At 31.9% G+C, this 20,310-nt stretch overlaps 1 pseudogene; it reads left to right on the forward strand.

Annotated features, from left to right (window-relative positions):
* The first annotated feature begins 709 nt into the window (after positions 1–709).
* Positions 710–10,634, forward strand: LOC114405144 (annotated as a pseudogene).
* Positions 10,635–20,310: the final 9,676 nt, after the last annotated feature.

The raw sequence follows: 20,310 nt of genomic DNA on the forward strand, positions 1-20,310 counted from the left end.
TCATCTTCAGGAAAATAAAATCCACGAATTCTACCAACTGGAGAACTTTCATGATCAGAAGGTCCTCCCAACCAATTTTCCACAGCCTCTTGGAAGCCACCATCTTCTTGCCACACTTCATGAGATTCTTGCAGACGAGAGTTTTCTCCGTCCTTGTTTTCCCAAACCGTTGTTAGGCCACTCATTTGCTGTATTATTGAGCTGATTATCATCAACATTTTCCTCAATGCTATTTCTTCATTCGGTATTATTCTAATACCACTCACTTTCTTCATTTTCAAAAACTTCTTTCCCCAGTGCACTAGTTTGTAAAGAGAGAATATTATGAAATTATCATTCAGAGCATTTGAATTTCTTTACCTCTTCTGGAATTTTCTCCAGAGTTCTCATCAACTGAACCAGAGTTTGGATCATCTTACACACAGAACTCATGAAGATTACACCAAATACAAACAATAGTAGTTTAATTAGTGAGTTAACATGATAAAATCACTTCAGATCTAAGTTATATTCTCTTTTGCAACATCAACCTCATCTGCTGGGGTGTAATTTCTGAATAGCTTCGTGAAGGAACTGATCAACCTGATTGATGACATCATCGAAAACCTCGTCGCCACTGGACAAAGGAGGCGGAATAAGAGGCGGCATAGCATCGTCATCATCCGCGACACATTGGTGAGGTTACTTAGAATCGTTGTTGAAAGAGAGCATGAGGTTCAAGCGGTTCATGGGCTCGTCCGAATCAGCGACCTCCTATGACTCGGGGGCTCTGAAATCCTCTGTAGAGCTCTCCATGGAGAAACTGCAAAGAGAAGAAAGGGATTTGTGGAGGGTTAGGGAATCGAACCTAATTCTATCGGCAGCGCGTGGGGCTCATTGGATTCCGGTGCCACTGTGGCGACCTCTTCTGTGCTCTTCTGCGCCGAGCACCACTACTCCGACTTCCGCAATTGCTCCTACGACTACAAGGCTATTGGGAGAGAGGCCATAGCGAGAGAAAACCCTGTCGTGAAGGCCGCGAAGATCATCAAGGTCTGAAAACCCTAAATCGGAGAACAAAAATCTCCAAGAGATCGAACAAATCGCTGGGAAAAAGAAGGGGATACCACAAAAATGAAATAATAATCTAATAATTGCTTTGCTTCTGAACCCTAAATTGGAGCTGAGCTTCAGTCAGGTTATAATTTTACTAAAATATTTTAAAATTATAATATTGTTAATTTATTTTTAAACAGATGTCAGCATAGACCATGGTGCACAACTTTTAATTAGCATTAGATTAGATTCATTAGTTTAGGATAATTTTGTAGTAATGGCTGTAGGTATAAGTTTTTATAAGGTTTTACCTACACCACATAGTTGTAGGTAATTTTTTTTTTACCAAGATTACTTATACTAAAAACTGTAAGTATAAGTCTTTGAATTTAACCTACATTGAACAATGGTAGGTAATAAAGTATTTTTAAATTTTACCTACACTAATTCATGTCTGTAGGTAAAGGTGTTTGTAGGTATAAGGCATTTTTCTTGTAGTGTTAAAAGACTGTCATTCTAAGACAGTTTTATAAAAACCGTCTTAGAATATTTTTCACTCTTTTAAATATTTTATTTTTGCTCCCAACTCTCTCGTACATGCTTTTGTCTCTTGGACTCCCCCCTCTAACTCTTTTGTACGTGTTTCTCTCTCTTGGACCCCCCCCTCTAGGGTTCGTTGCCCCGTTGCGGCCTGGTGAACAACGATCGCTTCCGCTTCAACCTCGACGTAGCTCTCGCCGCTGGCTCAATCCAGTTGCATCTCATCATCCTGGAGCTTCTCAACATGAACGACTTTGGCGTCGCAGTGGACAGGGCATCGACGGCGCTGGATCTGTTGCCGGTGGCGCTGGAACTCCTCTTCGAGGAGAGCGTGCGCTGGTGCGTGGATTTCCTCGAAGTGGTGCCGTGGACGGAGCAGGAAGAGAAGCGAATGGTGAGATTAATCCCCTTCCTTAGCAAGAAAGAGTTGAAGGAGCTCGTGGCTAGGGTTTGGCCTTTGGGAGAAGACTCATGCGAACCGATGCTGCAAGGATTGATTTCCTCGTCGATGAACAATTACGGCAACACTGCGTTCGTGAAGGCTTTCGTAGGGAAGATTCTTTGGGATCTGTCGTTGAGGGAGACCGTGAAGAGAGTGTTGGAAAAGGTGTTCAGGATGAGCTGGAATACAGTGAATGAGTCGTTGGAGGATTATTCGAGTCCAATGTTCAGAGGGGATCAGAACGAGATGGAGGCTATTCAAAGGCTAAATCTGCACAAGGCTTCAACAAATAGGAAGCATCTTTTGTGGCTGGTGGAAAGGATGATTGAGCTTAGGGTTGTCGATGTCGCAGTCAGGGAATGGAGCGAGCAAGTTGGCTTCACTGTTGATTTGCAGAGGGCATTTTGTGATGATGCATGGAGGAACATTGTGTCGGGCCTTCCTGTTGTTATTCTTAGGTGTACATTTAGGCTTGCCAATGTTGTCTCTGTTGGCACCATTCTTGCTTCTAGACAAGTAATGAATGAACTTTATTATTCTACAAGTGCTTTATTATGGAACTGCACTTAAGGTTTGTCCAAATACTACAACACCCTCTGCATTTGTTAATTCATGCCTTTTTCTTTGCTCTATTCAGGTGAGAAGGAAGCTCGTAGAAGATTAGCTGCTGATACTGGTTGTATGCAAAGATAATGTTTCAGCAACACCAATATCACCCAACAACAAATCATTGTATCTAGAACGGGAAGAAACATTCTTGCACGTGAATAATCTCCACATTGCCTATGTCAAATGCTCAAGAATTAGTGAAGAAAAGTATTGAACCTTCAACTTGTGAAAGTTAATGTTGTTACTTGTCACTAGGTTTCTTTATCAAAAGATGTTTTTCGTTCGATAGTCAGGTGCTATGAAGAACTTGTTAAAGTTGGTGGTGACTTGAGTGAAATTCAAATGGATGGGCATAATGAGCATGGTCTGCATTGCTTAGCATTGAACACAACTACATTTTGTAATAGGTAAACATTCTTTGAGAAATGGGATGTTCAGCTGTTACATTCTTATTCTTGCAAGATGTAAAATCTTTAAGTCTTCAAGACTGATGCATACAATGGGTTTATTTATTTTTTTGGTTATTACCCTTTAACTCAATTGTTTCCATCTTCCATTACTAGGACTTGATTCGTTACCTCAAGAGGAGTTTCTGAGCCTTTTAGGTAGTGCAAGGACTAGCCCACCAGTTCATCAATTTCTCGTTAACACTCTTGGAGAAGTGGTATATATACAGCTTTATCTAGGTGTATTCCACTTCTATATGAATGTAGTTTCATTCAACAACTTTGTTGCTTTATAGGGTGTTAAGCGTATTTCAAATGTTCTCTCCGGTGCAGGCAAAGAACTTGAACGTATTGTCTTGGACCACCTCCAGGTGCAATAATATTTACTAATTTGCAGATAAGAAATGTGTAATTGTTTGAAAGCAGATATTTTAAAAATGTTCATGTCAAATAGCTTCTTATTGCACCCCATCTTAGTTTTTTTCCCCTAGATCAATGAAGACTATGTTAAGGTCTTTTTGCTTTCTGCTATAACTTTTTGTTGAATCCCAATCCCATTAGTGGGCTTGAGCTAGGCCATTTTTGCACTCCTACCATGTGTTAACAAAGTAGGCATTAAAGGCAAGGTGTATGGTATGGTAGTGTGTTGTATAAGTTTTTACAAGATATAAAACATTCATGTGCATTCAGGTAATCGATTGAAGTTTTACTTTTCCATTCTTGACATGGTATTAGAACTTCATTTGCTTTTGAATCTACTTAAAGTATTTGAAAAAACTTCACTGCAAGCTCTCATATAAGAAAGTTTAATTTTTTGTCAACCTGTCGTAGAAGTTATTGTATTCAAAATAGGAGAACTAAGAGGGCTTTCAAGATGGTCTGCACACTATCACGTCATTGGCTTGGATGAGTCACTTATTAACAATGCAATAGAAAAGGCTGGTATGCTACTTGTACAAATTCTAGTCAAGAAAATTACTTGTCTAGCCAAATTACTTATCATGAAATCTTCAAGGTTTATAGAATTTTTGCTTTTCTGTCAGACAAACAATTTGTAATTTGGAATGTAAAGTGATATAACATTTAAAAACAGGTTGATCTATTCTTTTCTTGAACACTAGCCTTTGAAGTATGCATGCAAAGTGTTTGCTTCTAAAGCGAAACCAATTAGAAGCAGAGGCATGTTGCCTTTAAACCCGAGGCATTAATTGCTGAACTCAGCAAGTAACACGTGATAGGATGAAAGTAAAAGTAATTACTAGAATACAAGTAAAGTGATTATTACTAGTATACAAGTAAATTGATTATTACTAGTAACATGTGTCATGGTATAGATATTTACTGATATCATCGTAACTACAGATGAATCAATGGCTATGAAATCCAACCACTAAATATGCAAGCAGTGTGATATTTGAAGAGGCTATGATGCAGTAAATGTCTTCTTTGTTTCATGTTTGTTATTTTTTTCCTTAAAATTTTTTTAGTGATAATAGATAGTACACATGATGTTGTTCAATTTTTTTTTATACTACCCATTATATATATATAGGTTAGCATGCAAGGTCACGTGTATCAAGGATCTCTTGGTTTGCCATTATTGCTTTGATAAAGCCTTTGAAAAGTGCTATGATATGTATACTGCAATATAGTTCTATGATAAAGCCTTTGAATTATTATTAATAATATAATTCATATATCATTTACCCAAATACAATTATTTCTATAATGTTTCAAACGGGAATATAATTTTAATTTGTTTTGCAAGTTTCACGTTTATATCTTTCAATTTTCTTGGTAAGTTTTTTTATTATAAATAATTCAAATGGGCAATTACTTGTATATATTATTTTACTTTAGGGATCATTAGAGAGAAATAATACTTCAAGACTGTTTGATTAGTCAACATGTTGTTATTAGCAACATTTTTCTTCCTAAAGTAAAATATGTACACATAACACGCGTAAAAAACATGTTGATTGGATGGCTTTATGATGAAATCACATAACACGCGTAAAAAAATGGAAAAGCAAGATGAAGTTCCTTCGTGTTAACATGAAAATTTGACATGATTTTCCTAATACTGATGCAAAACCAAATATATTATGGTTATGGATATGCACAAGTACATGTTTAATTCTGTAGGTACACCTAGCATTTCTCTTGGTGGGTGGAAAATGTGTTTGTAGTACCTTCACTTGACAAGATTGCTGAGATCATGGAAGATAATAGAAACCCATGTGAAATAATATATGGAGATGGAAGTCTAGTTCTTTTCTTTTTTCTTTCTTTAATATATTCTTTCCAATATTGCTTTTATTCAATCTTTATATTCTTTCTAGTTTTAGAGTATTAACATACTCATTTTGCTCTATATGTATTGACCTTAGTTAGAGTATTTTCATACTCATTTTCTAGTTTTATAATATTTCCATAAATTTGATTTTTTTTAATTTTGATCTTCAACAGCAAGAGAAATAATGCAAGCATCAGGTTCATGTGAAGAAGTGCATGAACGGCAGCTAGCACAGGTTCATGTGGCTCATGATCTCAAGAATAAAGGCTTTAGTGGATCCAGTTTCCATTGACAACTCTTGTAGTCTATCTGCCACTGTACACTTCTATTTTCCCTCCTTTTTTTTCTGAACACTATGCATTTCTTTCTTATTTGGGTGTTTAGCATTTTGGAGAAAGATGCAAACTTTATCTGCATTTAAATTAGAATGGCCTGCAATTTTTGCCAAATTGGTTTTCTTTCCCATCTCTCAAAATTGATGTCCAACTGAAGGACCCTTTTCATTCATGGGTGCGAAATTTTGGTCCAATTGAAGTATATCTGAGCTATTATTTTTCACATTTTGGTACTTAATTCTTTCTCGGTTTTTCTATCGTTGCATTCAATTATTACTTTCAAATACTTTGGAATCCAAGGGGCTTCAAAGTTTGACCTTATGGAACATTTTCTTTTCTTTTCTTGCTTTTTTTTTTAAAAAAAATGATGCTTAATTTTTCTTTATAACTACCTACCTTTGGGTTTATTATTTTCCTTGTCCTATGATTTGGCCTAATGGTGCTAAAGCATATATATATATATATATATATATATATATATATAAATTCATTAAATGCAGACCCCACGTTGGGAAGTTTCACCTGCCACAACATGCATGATCATACTTTTCCTTCTATTGTGGTGAAAATCTCTCTGGACAAATTGTATATGGCTATACACATGTCATTTATCCAACAACTTCCTAATGAAGAGAATTAACTTATGTAATGCACACAATCCATTGAGTGTGGAATCTCATTTTTTTTATTTCCTGATCTAAAGTTTCATTGTATCTGTCTCTACTTTAATCAGTTGGTAAAAAGTGAGATAAGTTTGATTAAATCATGCATTTTTTGTATGAATGTTGGCATAAAAATTAACCACTAGAGTGATAAGATTCGACAAATACTATGTATTTTGTTTCCATCTTCATCTGGTTTTATCCTAGCTTTGTCTCTATGCCACTTTCTTTACATTGAGAATGCCTCTTCAAATAAACTATATTAATTGGTCAATACTCTTGGTTTTTTGTTCCAATATATTGCTTTGAAAAGAGTTTGATTTTAATGCATTATTAGTGTAAAGATTTTTTATATCACTACTAGAAAAGCGGAATTTAGCGACCGAAATCAGTGACCGAAATAACTCAGTCGGGATTAGCGACCGAAATACTTCTATTTTAACTTACCACTGAAGTTGCGACTGAAATTATTTCTGGTGACTAACTTGCATCAACAACTGATTTAGCGACCAAAATGAAGTGTTGCAGAGAATTTCGGTGACTATTTCAGTCACGAAATATCTATAAAGCAAAACTAATTTAGCAACCAAACTAGCGACGGAAGTGGACTTGGAGATAGCGACTGAATAAATTTCGGTCGCTAGTTTATGATATATAACAATTTTGTGGTCTGCAACTGAGTTTATTATTTTCTAAAATATTTATCAAACTAAATTTTTAATATATTTTAACTCATAATAAATATAAAATATACTTAAATACATTTTGTAAATCAATATATATATATATATATATATATATATATATATATATAACTTTTTACTATACTATGATAATTTTTAATATAATTAAAATTTAACATTTAGGTTATTTGATTAATATAAATAAATCATGCCTATCATTAGTCTTTTAATTTGTGCTTTGTACAAAATAATTGTTTATTTTATATATTTATTTGAATATTATAATAAATCAATACCCTTCATATCATGAAAATATGAAATGATCAGATTTTTTAAAATTAAGTATTTTAAAATATGAGTTTCCTTACATTTCAAAATTCACTAATTGAGTCGTTGATTCTAACTGTTGATTGTTAAATTTTAAATATTGACTAAACTAAAGAATTGACCAATATTTTTTTTAAAAAATAAGAACTTAAAAAATATTATATATTCAAAATTCACTATGAGTTGTTGATTTTAAAAGTTAATCGTTAAATCTTAAACATTGACTAGACTAGAAAGTTGATCAACATTTTCTTAAAAAATAAAAACTTTAAAAATGCTTAAGAAAAAACTAGAACCATGATCCTTAAAATGTAAAAGACATGACTTCTTTACCACTACACCAAAGTGTTCATTTGATTATATAGTGGAAAATAAAGTATTAATATAAGTTTTATGTGAAAATATTTGTAAATTCAATTTTATTCTTTTTTTAATTTATCATATTTTTATAATCTTATATAATATATTTTAAAATATAAGTTTAATTACTCATTTGGTTCCTATAGTTTCATCATTTGTACCTTTTAGACCTTGTAGTTTTAAAGTGATTTTTTAGTTCTTATGGTTTGCATTTTAATTATCTTTTGATCCCTGTAGTTTGAAAGTGATTTTTTTAGTCCTTATAATTTGTATTTTAATTTCCTTTTAGTCACTATAGTTTGAAATTTATCTTTTTAGTCCTTTTATTTTATATTTTAATTATATTTTAGTTCTTACCATCAAAGTATGAGTAATATTATCAATTACAATTAACTACAAAAATATTAACAAGTATTCGTAACTAATTTATCGTAAGATAATTTGTAATAAAAAAATAGTTGATAATTTATAACTAATTTGTAGATAATTATCTTTATATTTTTTTGTAGTAAGGACTAAAAGGTAATTAAAAATACAAATTATAGGGAATAAAAAAATCACTTTCAAACTATAGGGATTAAAAGAGAATTAAAATACAAACTATAAGGACTAAAAGGACCACTTTTAAACTATATGAATCAAATCAATAATTTAACCTATAATATAATATACAAGATGAAATTATATTTTCACACTAATTAGAATATGTATGTTTATATAAGTTTTATTTTTATTTTATATATTATATTTATCTTCTAAAATAATGCTTATAATTTAGTGACAACATTTTTTTAATCTAAATTAATACATTCATATTATTTATTGTAATATAGATAAAAAATATTGTCAATAAATCACATACATAAATATTTTAAAAAATAAAAAATACGGTCATTTTATTTAATTACATATCTTTACTAAATAATTTAATTCTTTTAAAAAATCACATACCTAATTAAATAAATTTAAATATAAACATGACTTTAGTGTAATATATGCACTAATGATTGATTAAAACCTAATAAGGCTTGATATGAATTTAGTATAACATATATAGTAACCAAAGCTTATTAATTAATTAAAAGTTACTAGTGTATGTTCTCGTGTGATGCACAGGTTAATGAATTAATATTTTTTCATTTTAAAAATTAATTAAAGATTAAATATATTTTTTAAAAAATAGTCAAATTAATTATATTATGAGAAAAAAGTCATGCACTAACATATATAAATGTGTATTATACTTTCACTTTTTTTAAGAAACCCCGTTTTTTTATACCATTCTCAATTGATTATATAAAAGAGTCAAACTCATGTTTTTTTAATTTCATATATTACATGTTAAGATCCTTTTTAATTATCTTGTATAAAAATAATTATTAAATATTATATTGATAAAGTTATAAATTAATTTAATAAAAATTAATAAAGACAATTGAGTTATATATAATTAAGTTAGGAAAAATTAATAAAAACAACTAAAGACAATTGAGTTATAATTAAGTTAGGAAAAATTAATAAAAATAACTAAATTTTATCCACACATATTGCCTACAGAATATGTATCTATCGAAAATATAAAGTTGTGCTTGGTTTGCATTTTCATTGTGTTTTCATTTCATGTTTTCATTTTTTGAAAACTATTTTCATTTTCAAAAGATTTGAATTCTGAAAACTTGTTTGGTTTGACTTCTTGTCTTTTTTGTATTTTTAGATTTGCTTAAAATTACATTCCTTGCCACTATATTTTTGTTTTATCCAAAATGAAGTTCCTGTTTTCAACTGAAAATGAGATTTTATTGTTTTAATTTTCTGGTTATTTCCTGTTTTCATTTTCACTGATTGCTTTTCAGTGAAAATAAAAATAGAAAACAACCAAACCAAACACCCCCTAAATTTTACTTACGAATGTTACTCACGAGATGTGTCAGTCCACTTCAAGTGGGTGAATTTTTGGGTTAGGCTACACTATGCCAATTTTAAGACGAGATGTTATTTTCATGGCCCAACCCAACCCTCTACGGACCAAATAAGACAACTCATGGACTCATTCATTTTAAAAAATACAAAATAAAATTCTAAAAAAATTATTTTAAAAAATATTTTATCTTGTGTGGGAGTAGTTTTTAACTATTTTTCTTTTACTTGTTTTTAGATATTTTCTCAACTTTTTATCTTCTTTAGTATGCCCTTAACATTTTATTTCTAAATTACATTTGAATATATTTTTAAATAAGTTATCAATAGTTAAAATAATTTTATATCATAATATGAATTATTTTTCATAAATAAAATATCATTTATATTTAAACATATAATTTTTATTTAAATAAATTGATATTACTTAAAGAGAATTAGAATTTTTTTGTATTTAAACATATGAATACAAAAAGTGAATTTAAGCCAACTTATAATAATTCAAATCCAATTAAAAAAGAACTTATATATTGATCGGTGTAAATTAACATGATGATATATGCACTACTAAATAAAAGAATTGGAACCTAGCAACTTTTCTTGGTTGCCACAAATAGAGAGAGAAAAAAAGAATGGTATGGCTTCTTGAAACCTCAAATCCCTACACACAACACTCTCTCCTTCTCGCCCCCAATTCACCGCCCCTCTCCTCACCCACCACGTGACCGCTCATTTAGGTTTTCCTTCTTGGATGCGAATTTTCGTTCAGATCCTTCTCCAGATGCTTGCGAAGCTCCGATCTCACGGTCACGGCTCCTTCATCCTCCTCCCTGTTCTGCCCTTGTGCGACAACCTCCCCACCCCCTGCTTCAAGAAGTCCCGCGGCCTCCTCGCCCGCGTCACTGACTCGGACGCCGCCGGTCGGGCTATCTTCGAGTCCTCCCACCTGTTTGGGTCATGTGAGAGCGAGGAGGCCACCTGATGCAATCCTACCCCCCAAGGGCATTGGATAGAAGACTCCAAGAAGATTGGGCCAAAGATGCAAGAGAAGGTCCTAGGGTTCTCATGAGCTTTAGGGTAGATTTCAGGCTCATGGGCTAAGTATAAGCCCACTTATCTTTGTACATATTAGATTAAGGCTTCATTAATTTTGGTCCTTGTATTTAGGGCTCCATAATGTAGGTAGGGTACCCTAGAAATATAGGATTTTTCAGCCCTTGTATTTTAGTGCACCTAGACTAGTTTTTGTATTAGGGGTAGTTTTGTAATTTCACATTCAGTAAGTGAATATTTGATGTGTGTGGTTGGAAATAAATTTAATTGAATTGCTAGAAGCCCAATCCAATTAAATTTTAGAGGGGGAGGTGAGAATTTGCTTACCACACCCCATTGTCACATCATATAATCACACTTCGTGCATGTCCTTCATGCTTTACATGCCTCATGACACCTGAGCACACTTAGTGGAGAATCTTGGAATTGATCTTGGATTAGTGGGTTGAACCATAACTAAAATTCACTAATCATAATTAGTGAAATTTTGGCTCCAAAGTTTGGCTCCACAAATTCAATTTCAAATTCAAGTGAAATTTGAATTGAAATTTAAGTTTCCCTCGAATTTTGTGTGACACTTAAGCTATAAATAGAGGTCATGTGTGTACATTTTTTTAACTTTGATCATTTGAAAATTAAATTTCGGATTTCAGAGCTCTCTTAGAGTACAAAATTTCGTGCTCTTCTCTCCCTCTCCCTTCATTCATCTCCTTCTTCCTCCAAGCTCTTATCAATGACCTCCTATGGTGGTGAGCTTCTTCTAGACTCATCTTCTCCTTGAAGTGGCGTCTCCTTTCTCTCTCTTCCTTCTGTATTCCGCTGCCATTCATCTTCCAAGAAGAAAAAGAATCCATTGATGAAGAAGATCTTAGGCCTACAAGCTCCAATGGAGCTTACATCACCACCATTGTTATGCTGCCCTCGGCCAGGCAGCTCGACGTGCTAGCGCATGCTAAGGGCTTCGTCGAGGACGTGGACAAGTTCATAGAGGCCATGGATTGGATCTCCGGTGGCGGGTTCCTCTGTAGGGAGGAGGCTGAGCTCGGCGAGGACTGGGTGGAGTTGCATTGACTGAAATCGAAGGGATACCAGGTATATAGCAATGGAAATCGTTATGGAATAGCTGAAGGTATTGTATAGCTAAGGTATGAAACTTCATATATTTTATACCACAACTTCAAATTTGGTAAATACTAGAAAAGTTGGTTTTTCTATTATATACAATTATAATTATTAAATTTGAACTATGTCCATGGCAGAGTACTATTCTATCCTACCACTAGACCACTGTTGTTTTTGTAGGGGGAATAATAATAAGAAATATTTTGTTAATAAAAATTCTTAAACTTGTTCTTTAGATGCTCATTTGATATCATATGATACTAAAATGTGTGAAATTTGCAATTTGATGCTAGTGTGAATAAAGAGCCCTTGATGGAAGCAAACATTTGATAAGCATTACTATAGAATGGGCTAGATGGAATATTTGGATAATAGTTTATGTTGAAAAAAAATGTATGCAATGGTAGCTTATCAAGGATAGTTTAAATTCTTTCTCCAGCTTTGTAGACCAATAAATAAATAAAGGTGTATCTAAAATATGCCGAGATATGATATAAAATGGAGCACAGGTTTCTTTACACCATGCCACCTATTAGTTGGTCTGATACATCTTACTATAAGGACTAGGTATGCTTTAGCTATGTAGAATCCTTGAGCCAATTGGTTTTGGAGTTTAGAAACTGTCAACTTAGCTTGTGATAGTTTTTTTATCTTGCGTAACTGAATTTTGTTCTATTTGTTCTTTCAGATTCTACCCTTGATACAAAAGTACAAAGTTGTTCACTTAAATAGAACTGATGCTCGGTTGGCCAATAATGGTCAACCGCTAGAGATTTAGAAGCTGCGTTGCCGGGTCAACTTCTAGTGCTCCACCTGAGGTATGAGATGGACATGTTGGCATTTTCTGGCTGCACTCAAGGTTGTAACAATGATGAGGTGGATGAATTGACTAGAATGAGGTGATTACATAGCTGTGAAGTTATGTTATTCCATGATTTCATTCCTTTTTAATTCCGATGAACTTGGATATTGAAAAAAGATTTGATATGAATCTCTCAAATTTCTATATTTTGTCCATTGGCAGATATGCTTATCCCTGGTGGAAAGAAAAAATAATTAATTCTGATTTGAAAAGAAAAGATGGTTTATGCCCTCTAACACCTGAGGAGACCGCCCTTACACTTAAGGCTCTTGACATTGATCAGAACATTCAAAACTACACTACAGCTGGGAAAATATATGCAGGGGAAAGGAGAATGGCAAGTCTTGCAAAGGAGTACCCAAAATTGGTAAACATCAATACTCAAGGCAGTATGGTAGAAATTTCCACACTATCACATGCTATTTTATATATCAAATATTCATTAATAATATTTGCAGAACATGTGAACCTGAATTTGGAGTTTCATGCTAGTTCATTAGAGTTCTAAATCATACATGACTGTATTTACTTGAAAAGATTGAAGAACTTAGAGATTTTTTTTTTATGAATTTGCTAGAGTCAATTGCACTCGGCATACTTAGGAAGTTAGGATTATATTTACATTAGGAGAATTACCTACAATGACTTATTGCATTACAATTCAATTACAAATAAATAGAAGAAAGCATTTCCTAAGGGGCAACTCTTTTAGTCCTGGAGTGAGATCGATGGTATGTTTTGTATATTCTAACTTATTTTGGATTTTACGGTTTCCCAAATGAATTAGCCAAAAGGATTGGGAAATCTCTCAGTAAGGAAGAACACTCAGATATGTGGCTCATTGTATCTTCTCATGTTGAATATGAAGCATTGGTGTTATTTTTGAAATATGAATACTTGGGATGTTTACATGCAGGAGAAGAAACAATGAAGAAGCTGAAAATTCTTGCTAAGCAGTGCAAACTACAGCCTCTCTTGCAAATGCTTTATAGACAGCATCCAAAGTGGGGTAACATTATATGTTTTGTTATATTGAATGGACCACACACACCAACACACACAAGCATAATTTTGTTTTGTTGAATTTAAAGGGTAGTCCTTGAGCAAGGTACTTTTTATTCTTTGATCTACAATACACCTTGCAATTTCATTTTGTTTAATTATTTATTATTATTATTATTTTGTCGTGTGTTTGAAGTAAATGTCAATAAGATGCTTGATAGTGGTTCTCGATAAATCCATGCACACTATACCCGTTGGGGGCATGCAACTTACATTTATAAGGTAATATATTGAAGGTTATTGACTAATGAGAAGGGTACTTACATTTATGCACACTATATCTGTTTTGTTGAATTTAAAAGGTAGTCCTTGAGTAGGGTACTTTTTATTCTTTGATCCACAATGCACCTTGCAATTTCATTTTGTTTAATTGTTTATTATTATTATTATTATTATTATTATTATTATTATTATTATTATTATTATTTTGTCTTGTGTTTGAAGTAAATGTCAATAAGATGCTTGATAGTGGTTCTAGATAAATCCATGCACACTATACCTGTCGGGGGCATGCAACTTACATTTATAAGGTAATATATTAAAGGTTATTGACTAATGAGAAAGATGCAACTTACACTCGAGTACAAGGACAAAATACTAAATAATATATTAATATATAGGCAATATGATATAATGTACTTATAAAAACTGAAGCATGTCACGGTGTAGAAAAAATAATGACTGCAATTTTTTAAATGTAAAGTGGTTCTTTTTTATGTTGACCAAGATATGAAATCAACTAAAACAATAATGTTAAACTATTTAATCTACTTGAATTTAACCTCTTCATGGAATTGTTAATGAATGACTTTGATCCCAATAATTTGTGGTAAAAATGATTTTTAATAGCATGTTTATAGTTGCTAATTGATGACTTTTTACTGCTTGTGGACTTCCAGAAAAACTTGACTTGCTCAGAATAGATAGGCAGCTAGGAAAAGCAGGCTTAGGAAAAAGGTAATTTTTAAGTGATTCCCCAAGAAAATAATTATACCCTCAACATTAAATTTAAACTATATTTATTCATTTTTATTAATTAATTTAATTAAACTTATTTTATCTTATAACTAAATAATATACTTATTTCATATTAATTTATAATTTAGGTAATAAATCTCTACGACAATGACATATTTTCCCTAGTTTTTTTGCACTGTAATTTGTGGTTTTTGTTTTTCTCTCAAAAAATGAAAATTTAATGTTGGCTCTGAAAATGGGCCTTTTTTTATTGAATCTCTAGAAGCACTGAGCTGGAACTAAAAAAGAATTGCTTAATTAGCCACTCATAGCTTTGTTTCACGGGGATCCACATGATGAATATGAAAAATTTATACTATTCCTTTTTTAAACTTTTGGTATCCAGTAGAATACATTGTAGTGGAAATGACTTCTTACTGGTAGAATGATTATGGCTATTTCCATTTTATAATTAATTAATTGGTGATCGTGAATGGGGAGTTAGGATCCATGAATATGTGATTTTGATCAAACTTGCTTGAATTTTCTTCTCAACAAGCAGAGGTGCCATTTGTGAAGTCTAAATTGTTTTTGATAAAGAATCCTATGACAAGTCTATGATTTTGTTTTTGGTGGTGCTTTAATAAGAGTAATAATTTAATACAACAATAATATTATTATTTTGGAATTATTGGTATTTATTTAAATAGGTTGGTCTGTTGAGTCAAAGAGACTTTTTGAATGACTAGAATACTAACCTTTTTAATTAAATAAGCTTTTAAAAAAGTCTTGATCTAACCTTTTTAGCAAACAGGCCTGGCCTGATTTGGGCCTACTGTGGACTAAGCTATAGGCTCTTGACAAATGATTTGACCTGTTTTTATCCCTAGAAATGGGCTAACCTGCACTGATTAGCCCAACCTTAAACAATTTGATGAAATGGATCAAAGTGGGTTTGGCTTTGCTTTAGCCAATCTAGGTTGACAAGTTGGTAGTATCTTTTTTACTTGGGATTTTTAGGGGTTTTTTTATAATAAAAAATTATATAGTTTTGGATATGATTAGACTTTTGGGCTATGAAGCCATGTAGGCTTGAGACTTTATTTTAATAATTAAGTAAAAGGGCTACTTTTAGAAGAAAAAAACATTTTTTTTTACATTTAGTTGGTTAGCAAGTGGGTTAGTGGGATCACAATTTGTTTAATCTACAGGTTAAATGAACCAGTTTGTAAAGTTGTGTTTAAATAGACCTGCTAATTGCCCAATTTTAATTTTAATGACCCCCAAAAAAAAGATGTCTGGTCCCTATCTGTGCTGGTTGTAGGTTAAACTAGCAAAGTAGAAAAGTAGAGACAAACTATGTTTGGGTACCATATATCCTCTTCATATGATAGTTTGCCAAATACCTCATGACTTTGTTATATACATATATACCTTTTATTAGGCCTGGAGACATCACTTTAAATATAATGGTAAGATCGAATTTAATGTAAGGATCAATGTGCCATCAGGCAAACTGAAGTATCAAACATAGATATATAGTGGCCCCATTTTAAGGTATACCTGCCAATTGCAAATACTTTTTGATTCCAACTATATAGCACTTGTTTTATTTTTCCTTGGATATAACTTACAGTTCTTGAAATCATTAATTATACCTATGCTTTTTCATTCTAATTTAGGATTGATGGGAAGCCAGAAGATGTACTAAACCCAAAAAAGAAACATCCAGATAAGATTACACCGGTATTTTCTTTGCACTCGTTAACTTTACATTTTTAAAATTCATAACTCTTGTTTTGTTTAAGGGTGAAGATTTAACATTCAACATGAGTCTATGGTGGGAAACATGAGTTTAGTGGTTGCATTGGAACAATATATCAGCTTCTTTTGGTGGGAAACTCTTGTTTTCATTTATTTTGTGTTTCAAATTAATTATTCAATAGCAACTGAAATAGCGACAGAATGTTATTTAAATTTATTTATAATTAAAAATTTTGTTGTTTAGTAGCGAATGAATTGGCCATTGAAATTTTCGGTTGTAAAATTGGTCCCAAACAAAATAGCAACCAAATATACAACGACCGAATTTATTTTTTTTGCTACCGACAGTTTTGGTTGCGAAATAGCAACCAAATAGTAATTTGGTGACTAATGACTTAGCGACTAGGGTTTTTGCGACGTAGAGACTTCGGTCGCTCTTTTGGTTACTAACACTTTTAGCGACCAAATTTAACGATTTAGCGACTAAATTGGTCGGTCGCTAAACCATGCTTTTTTTGTAGTGTATACTCTCAACTAATAAGAAATCATCCTAGACTTTTAAAATAATTATTATAAAAGTCAACAATGTTTTCATACATGCAATTCATATGTTACATTGTTAGCACATTTTAATTAATTACTTTTGAAAATGAGTAGAGTGTTTGAGATCACTTTGAAATTATGGGAGTTTTTGTTTTCTTCTCTTGGTAATGTTCATTGCCATGTAAGCACATACATATATACGAATAGAAGCTTCTAACTAACAAACAAGCAAAACTAAGCATGGTTTGTTTTGTGGCAGTATAACATTCATTTATTCCAGAATCAAATCTTGTTAAGTCTGTTCACTTTGTTAACACTCATGATTATGAATGTATACTTGTATTTCTTTATACTATTCATGAATGTATGTATACTTCTCCCATCATAGTCTGTTTGTTTAACTCACATGCTTTGTTTTACTTGTTTGCAGAATTTGTGTGCAATATGTTTAGATCCTTTGAGTTACTAGCAAGGGCAACAGTCCATGTCAAGCTATATTCACTGCTGAGTGCTCTCACACATTCCATTTTGCCTGCATTTCTTCCAATGTCTACCATGGTAGTGTCACTTGCCCCATTTGTCGTGCCCATTGGACCCACTGCATGTGATCTTGGAAATGTCTGTAGGCTCTTTCCTTTTAAGGCACGTAGATGAAGATCACTTTATTAATAATTAATAATGAATATTCAAATAATAAAGACAAAGATAAAGATTAGAGAGAGAGGGACAATTCTTAGGGTCTAAGAAAAAGACTAATATGAGATCATTACACATAAATGCATTAACTTTTTTTGCGTTAACTTTTTTAAATTTCAGGTAGTAATTGAATGAAATAATTACTTTTATATATGCCTTCATGGGATGCATTACGATGATCAATGAGTTTCATTTATTACACCTTAACATGACATAGGACGATATAATTCTGCGAGGATACTCTGGTTCGAAGAAGACTCGCCTTATGATTGCTAGAGCCTTTCAAAGAAGACTCGCCTTATATTTCTTGGTGCTCCTCCTGTCAATGAGGCACAAATTTATGGAACCAGGTTTTGAATTCAATCTAATTGCTATTTAATTATTATAATTTCAACAAAAAGAAAAGGAAGATAACTACAAGCTAGTGATTTCCTAACTTGGGTCAAGACTATGATTATAATGGCTAACAAATATACCAACGGTATGCAGAGAACTAATCTATACAAGTCATAAACTAGATTTGCTTTTATATAAATAAAATGTGTTCCGAAAAGGCTACTTCTTACTTGCAGGGATATCAGGTAGGGCACAAATATAAAATATACTACATTAATAAATGTTAATAAAATATTCTTTAACTCTTAAATGCACCTTTTATTATCTGAAACTCATTAGTAAAAGAATACAAAATTTATTAGATTTTATTTAATTTTTTTATCTAATGAATTTATCTTTTGAATTTATATTTTTTAATTAATAATAAACATATATAAAAAATACGTACTACTAGCTAATAATTCATATTTTCATTTAAATATAAATGTTGTGGTTAGTTTAAAAAGCTATACATGACAATCCTGACTAGACAATTGTGCTACATAACATTACTTAATTAAGGTCATATTCAAATTCATTTGAAAGCTATGGTTTTGCAATAATTTAAATTGATATTACATCATTCTCTCTATATATTATAATAGTAATTTAGATTAAAAACTAATTAAGAGAACGACCAATTAGAAAACACTACTCTAGTTTCTCTAGTCTAATCTATATCCATTTTTTATTATCAATAATCTATACCCCAAAATTCTCTATTTCTTTTATTTGAACTCAGTAAGTTAGACCAATATATACAGTGATAAAGTCCTCTTTGGCTCTATTTCTTTCATTCATATGGAATGGTCCTAGTGGATCTATATTTTGTGTTTCTCTGCTTCTAAATATTGACTTTTCTATAAATTAAAATGCACACTTCTGGAAAATTATTCTGCATCCACGGTGGATGAACACATTTTCTATCAATTGTACGACAAGACTGCTATCCTAAGGTGAGGATTTTTGTTTCTCTTATCAGTCGATTGTTTGCAACTTCGGCATATTCATGGCCAAGGAATGACCATTTTCATCTATTGATAGAAATTGTTCCTTTCCATTATTTTATTGAATTGCATACTTATTTTGATTTATACTTCTGCAACTAAGTTTTAGGTGCAAAGGCAATGTACATGTCTCTTTTGTATCTTGTGTAACTCTTGGCAATTATGTATTAAGTTCTCTTTCCTTTACTATCAAACACTTTGTCTGCTTTTACTACCCCAGATATATGGGGTTACGTTAGCTATTAAAACCAAGGCAAAGCTAGTATGGAATAAGAGAGGCAATATTGCAGAGTCCTCCTCTATGTTCTCTTAAAAATATAGTATTAATGACCATCTATCTTAATGGGTTAGTTATGGTGTTTATTCTACACTGGAGTGTAATAAGGCTTTAATATTTTCTAAGACGGTTCTTAGCTGGGATCGTCTTAGAAAGTGGACATTCTAAGACGATCCCAACTAAGAACCGTCTTAGAAAGTATAGCTAACAACCGTCTTAGAATGTTCATTTTCTAAGACGGTCGTTAGTTAAGATCCGTCTTAGAAAGTTAAATTTTTTTACGACGGTTGTCTTATAACTGTCATAAAAAATTAAACTTTTCTACAATACTAATTATAATGACAGTTTGTAACCGTCATTAAATACGTTTTTTAACCGTCGTTAGATACCTTTTTTGCAGTAGTGTGTATTAATAAATATAAGATAAAAATATTTTTTTATCGATAGATATTAATTTAATTATTAACAATTTTAATATTTATTAGTAGAGGAAATCAAACTTGGATCTCTTTCCATCATAAATGTTGTTGGGTGCATGCTGACATACAATAAAAACAAGTGTTTATACTTGATACAAACACATGCACAATAAAACAATTCAAATGTGTAATTGTTCTCAAGCTTTGAAATAGGAGAGAAAAGGATGTAAGTGAATCTTCTCTAATATACATACGGATGACAATATTTTTATGGGAAAGACTTGATCAAAGAATGTGATGACTATTAAAAACATCCTAGATGTTTTAAATTAATTTTTGGACTAAAAATTAATTTCTTGTAAGGTGCTTATGCGTAACTATATCAAGTATTTCAACAACACCTTACACAAAAATTAGAAAAAACAAACTACAATCCAAGACCAAAAAATGAAGGTCGTATGAGTTGTATAATCATGTAGTTGAATGTACGTACTCCAATTCCCATCACAAGTTATTAAATG

Source organism: Glycine soja, chromosome 3 (genome assembly GCF_004193775.1).
Source record: "Glycine soja cultivar W05 chromosome 3, ASM419377v2, whole genome shotgun sequence".
In the NCBI taxonomy this organism is placed as follows: Eukaryota; Viridiplantae; Streptophyta; class Magnoliopsida; order Fabales; family Fabaceae; genus Glycine; species Glycine soja.